We start from the raw sequence: 6,261 nt of genomic DNA on the forward strand, positions 1-6,261 counted from the left end.
CACATCACCTGTGCACAATCTTTTAGCTTACCTTTTCCTAAATGTTGAAATTGGCTTGGGCCCAGTAAGATTTGCACCATTGTGAACTGAATTCTGGTAGAATACTAATTCCTTGATGGAAAACTGTCTGAATGACTGTATAAAATTATAGTTTTAAAAAATATTCGGTTCATGGACTTCCCTGGTGGTCCAGTGGTTAAAACTCAGTGCTTTCACCACCGAGGGTCCAGGTTCAATCCCTGGTCAGGGAACTAAGATCCTGCAAGCTACATGGTGAGGCCAAAAGTAAATAAACAAATAATATAAAATAAAAAATATTCAGTTCAAGTCCTATTCAACAAAATTCCATGGACTTCAGCCTCAATAAAATATGTAGATGATTACAGACAGTAAATCAAATGAAGAGAATAAGCCATTGGTTATTTACCATGTTGTGCAAATCCTGGGGCACACCTCCTGGAAGATGGTCCCCCTATAATCCAAACTTCTTACAGATTAAGGTGGATAGATGCAGGATGTCCTTTGATTTCCTGGGGCTCTTGGCATTCTGAGGAGAAGCAGGGGATGTCTCCTGGGAGGAAGCCACCCAAGAAGGTAGCAAGCACCAGGTCCCCTCAGTTCCTGTTCTCCTGGCAGAGAGGAGGGTTCCTGCACCCCTGCCGTGGAACAGGAGTGGCCCGGCCAGATGGAGGAGGACCAGGTGGAGCCAGCACTCCCAGGCAGGCGGCCAGCCCTGAGCAGAGCCTAGGAGCAGGCCGTAAGGAACGAAGCTAGGGACTTCCCTGGCGGCGCAGCGGTTGAGAGTCCGCCTGCCGATGCAGGGGACACGGGTTCGTGCCCCGGTCCGGGAAGATCCCACATGCCGCGGAGCGGCTGGGCCCGTGAGTCACGGCCGCTGAGCCTGCGCGTCCGGAGCCTGTACTCCGCAGCGGGAGATGCCGCAACAGTGAGAGGCCCGCGTACCGCAAAAAAAAAAAAAAAAAAAAAAAAAGAACGAAGCCAGGAGACAGAATGTGAGACTTCTCCAGAGTGTCCACGGATGTGGTCTGCGGTGACCACATGGGGAGCAGCGGCAGCGCCTGGGATCCAGCCTTCAGCACCGCCACGTTCCTGGCGATGCTGTTTATGAAGCCGCCACTCAGGCACTGAACTGCTTGTTTTTATAAGGGATACTCTGGAGGGCTAATTAGGATGGAGAAGACATACCTCCCAACTCAGAGGAGCTCAGGGGAGCACAGTGCTGCCCCCGACTGCCTCACAAGGAGGGAGGGGATGCTGCATGCAGGAATTTGTCTGCTGAGGGAAGTATCCACGCTGGGTGCTGCCCCCTCATCAACCTGTCCCTCTCAGCCTGGACCTTTCCACTGAGTAAATGTTGGAGAAATATTTTAAATATGCAGTGCAGTTCATTATCCTTCCTACCTCCAGACTCAATAGAACCGAGTGGTTAAAAACAGCCGATTTGGAGTCAGAGACCTGGGCTCAAATCCCACTTATTGTTCTGAACTGTGACAACTCAGCCTCTCCGAGCCTCGGGTTCCATGTTTGAAACAAAATGAAAACTCATCTCATAGCAGCGGAGTGAGGATTAAATGAAGTGGGGCTGGATAGGGCCTGGTTTCACACTGGCTCCTCTATTCTTCCAGAACCCTCTGGGCCTGCCTCACTAATAGCTGGAGTGTCCAGGCCTCCCTTGCAGCCCCTCCTCTACGGCAGCTCCTGTCCCCCAGCTGCTTCTCTCCTCGGGGAGCATCCCCTCCCACCGTGTGTGTTGGTTCTGCGGTAAAACATCTCTAGGACATTTCTTCAGGAATGTGGGCAATTCTGGTGTCCCACAGCAAGCCAGTTAGGCAAGTTTGGAAATCTCAGTGAATGCCAATCTCCCACTCACCTGAGCGCCACAGAGATTGTTTCTTCGTTGGTCGTTTTCTTTTCTTTTCTTTTTTTTTTTTTTGCGGTACGCGGCCTCTCCCTGTTGTGGCCTCTCCCGTTGCGGAGCACAGGCTCCGGACGCGCAGGCCCAGCGGCCATGGCTCACGGGCCCAGCCGCTCCGCGGCATGTGGGATCCTCCCGGAACGGGGCATGAACCCATGTCCCCTGCATCGGCAGGCAGATTCTCAACCACTGCAACACCAGGGAAGCCCCATTGGTCGTTTTCTTACGAGAAAGTTTTGAAATGGGTGTTCCTTCAGAGAAAGCAGGTGCCCCCGCCTTGTAACAGGTGAACATCCAGATTTATACAGAGAACAAACAGACTCATAGAGGAGTCTTCTGGAAGGTAAATTCTTCTAGTGCTATTTTAAGGGAAGGAAATAACACAGGCTTATTGCCTGTAGACCCAAGTTTAAGTCCAAGTTCATCCACTTACTGAGAGGCCCGGGACCACCCACTGACATCTTTGAACTTCCGTTTTCTCCCCTGCCGTATATTGTTGTAAAGGGTAAATGAGGGAACATAGATGAAAGGACTTTATAATGCCTTTAATTAGTCACTATTACATAACTAAATTTACATAAATATATCTGTTGTGCAATGTGAAACTCATTTACATGGGCTAACCCAAGGTTGTTTTTAAAGGCCCTATTCTAACTTTTTTTTAAAATGTGGGGTGATTCTGTGAGGAATCGGAGTAGGACAGGATTTATGTCAAAATGGAAGGCTGAATGCTGGCTAATATCTGTAGCAAAGAGCGATGAGGAAATCCATTCCTGAGGCTCCTGGTTGCCCACCTTTCAGTTCTGATCGCTCTGGGTTTCATTAGCATCGATAAGTGACTAAAAATACATTTGAGTATCACGATGCTTAATATTATAGTTGTTTTTGGTACTATTTCCTCCTACTTCCCATCTCACACTCATGCTCCCATCAAACAAGAGTTGAGAAAAGTTATAAAGTGAGTCTTCACCTTCCATCGGCTCCCCTCCAGCTGTGATACCCTGTTCCCAGAGGCCGAGCTTCTCCATTCAGCTTCAGTTGGCCTCCGGCTTTCAAGGGACGAAAAGTCTTCTTTCCCTCTCTCTCCCATGTGTCATCCGTGTCCCTGCCACAATGAGGAGGCAGAAGCCTGCCAGGTGCTTTCTCCTCCTCCCAAAGTCAGGGTGATGTGTGAAGGGGAAGCCCTTCTGAGTGAGAGACGTGACTTTGACCGTAAGCCAACAGGCATAAGAGGCCAGTGATTATTGGCTTCCTGTTTTCTCCATATCTCACCTCTGGGTCCTACGGGCTGACCCTGAGTCTCTGTCGCCACTCCTTGAAGCTCTTGCATCAGCTGCAAGCTGATTAGGAAATTCTCATCTGTCTTCACTTGGATTCCCTGGGAGACAGACTGTCTGAGATGGAGGTTTGAGGGCAGGACTTCTACTGGGCAGGGGAGAGGTGAATTATGATGTCACAAAGGCCCTGGCTGATCCCACCAGGAGCTGTGCAGCTCCTACAGTCCTCCAGAGTTGTCCTGTCTTCAGGCAAGGAGGTCACTGGTTGTGGACTGCCTCTGGGGAGGGGCTGTGACCATAAGCCCCTTTGTTGACTGAGGGTAATTCCTGCAGACAGACTCAGATGAGAGCCCTCACCTGCCGACGCTCCCAGCAGCCAGGGGGGTGAGTGCCTCAGTTCCGAAGGGGGCTTCTAGTTGGCCCTCCACACACCCACTACACCATCTGAGTGGTATCTTGGCATTTTTTAATGTTCAAAATTTTGTTTAAAAATAAAAATGCCATTGTAAATAAGTAATTGTGTGTTTACTTAAAGTTGTTCTATCCAAAACATAAGTTTTGGGAGTTCCCTGGTGGTCTAGTGGTTGGGATTCAGCGCTTTCCCTGCCGTGGCCTGAGTGCAAGCCCAGGCTGAGGAACTGAGATCCCATACGCTGTGTGGTGCGGCCAAAATGATAAAAAAAAAAAAAAAAAAAAAAGAAGTTTTGTATATTTGGAAAGAGCAATTCTGCAGCAGTGCAGTTGGGTCACCAGGGAAACGAACTGCAGGGTCTGTGAAGCCACGTTGCTGAGGGTTTCTTTTTGATTGGCCAAAAAGAAGCCTGTGTAGAGAGTTTGGGGCAGCCTAATCAGAAAGAAGATGAGCGTGTCTTAAAAAAGGACACAGGACCCACAGGAGGACAGATATCTCCGACAGAATACAGGCAATGAGTTGAGGTCGTGATGGAATATGCTCCTTCGCAGTGACTGGTTGAGGCTCTAGCTTCACAGCAATCCCACGGAAGCTGTCCTGGGATAATGACCAGGGCAGAAGCAAAAATATGTTTACTTCTATAGTATACTCTTAGTTTCTCCATTCTGATAATCTCCATTCAGATAATCCCACCCTCTGCTCCCGGCCTCAACGCTTCCAAGTTTGTATGTGGCATCTGACTATGATCACCCACTTCCTGTGAAATGATAAACAAAGTTGAGTGTGAATACCACTGGGCTGAGATAATTAGCGCTGGTCCAGATAACTGCTCCTTGCTGCTACAGCTGACCTCTGGTCCTAAACCCTTGCCTGCTTAGACCTGTCCTAGCTTCCAGACTCTTCCCACTGTTACCAACCAGAGTTCTTGGCCTTCCCCAATCAGTAGAGGGGAAGACAATTTCCTGTCTCTAGAGGCCAGACAAGAAATTTAGGCGAGGCTCCCCCTGCTGCAGCACGGGGGAGCGAGAACAAACAACAGGTTCCATTGCTTGCTCACTCCCCGCTCCCCGAGGGGGGTGAACTTGTTCTTTATAGGGGGTGAAGATAGGGATTGTCCAGGGGTTGGGCCGGAGGCGTAGCTTAGGTGGTTTGCCCACCTCTTAGGTGGTGCTGCACACAGGGGCCATGCTCAGTACCCTGCTTTTGCTCCCAACATGCCTGTTTTTGCTCCAGGCTCTTAGAAAGTGGCAGCTGGATTTTTTGGTCTCTTTGTATATTTTGGGTCCAGAATTTGCCCCACCTGCTCATGCATGCAGTTATTTTTAGTCCCATATATTTTCTTTATGTTTTGTTGCTCAAGGAGAGGTGTGTCCAGGTGCAAGCACGGCGGCACTGCAGCAAATGGTCCGAGGTCCCAGCCTGTCTCACCACCACAATACATACATGCGCTGATATTACATAAGGAAAGTCAAAGTTACACTGTATTGCTAACCACAGACGTTTAGGAAGACAAATGACTTGAACCCTAGTTTATAGTTGTTTTACTCTTATTCCTTTTATTTGCTTATTAAGCTTTTTTTTTTTAGGAAAAACCACTCCCAATTTATAGATAAACCCACAGTTAGCAAAGACAGCTGTGACACCTTTCTTCCCCTCTCAAGGCAACTACTGCTGCCATGGAAATAATTGGGTAGGAGGGGGATGGAAAAACAAATGTTGGTGCTTAGAGGCTCTGCAGCATCAGGAGTGGAGGAATGAAATCAACTGTGGAAACCCAGCAATATTTTAGGGGACTTGACTAGAGGAAAGATTCCCAAAGAGGACTAGCCTATTTGTAAGGTGACCGCCCTGACCCAGTGATCTCCTACCCTAACAGGAAATTTTCCTTTTGATGTGCTTGGCTGCCTCAAGGCAAAGATTAATTTGGATAACAAGCATCTTCTTTTAACAATGTTTATAACTCTGAACTGGTTAGAGGTCTACTAGCCATTGATACATGAGCAGGACTGAGCTCATTTCAAAGCTTCCAACGGATCCCTTGCAGATGTCAGCTACTCTGAATAAACAAGAGCCTGGGTTGAAAGGTAGAAAGTAGCGCTGAAAACAGAGGTGAAAACTGAGAAAAGTACATTTGGTAACAGTGGCTGTTCTAGTACCTACTTGGCATCCATCCTTCCAAGGAGTTCAGTGTTTCAGTTTGTTCATATAGTCAAAGGAGGCCCCATGGAAGCCCCTTGACTCTAATTTGTAGAGGGGGCACCACTGAACCCCCAAGTCAGACAAGACACAATGGAGGCACCCAGACTATACTTCTACCTTTCGGCAATTTCAAAAAGTTCCTTTAGTCGGCCAGAAAGAAGGCTTCAGCCCTTTCCTCTGTCACCTGAATTAGGTTAAGAATATATTTCTTAGTCTCTAACCCAGTCCCCCCACCATGTCCATGATTAAGCCTGGTATTTCAGAATGTCTTGGGTGGAACTGAAGACCAGCCACTTCCCACCATCATGAAGGCCCCTTGCACAGAGTTTTCTTCTCATTTTAAAACGTTTTAACATTTAAGGCTAGAAATAAAGTCAAATGTATGTACTTCATCAAACTTCATAGTGATAGGTCAGTTTAAATTTACTAAAAGTTGA

Source organism: Stenella coeruleoalba (genome assembly GCF_951394435.1).
Source record: "Stenella coeruleoalba genome assembly, chromosome: 14".
In the NCBI taxonomy this organism is placed as follows: Eukaryota; Metazoa; Chordata; class Mammalia; order Artiodactyla; family Delphinidae; genus Stenella; species Stenella coeruleoalba.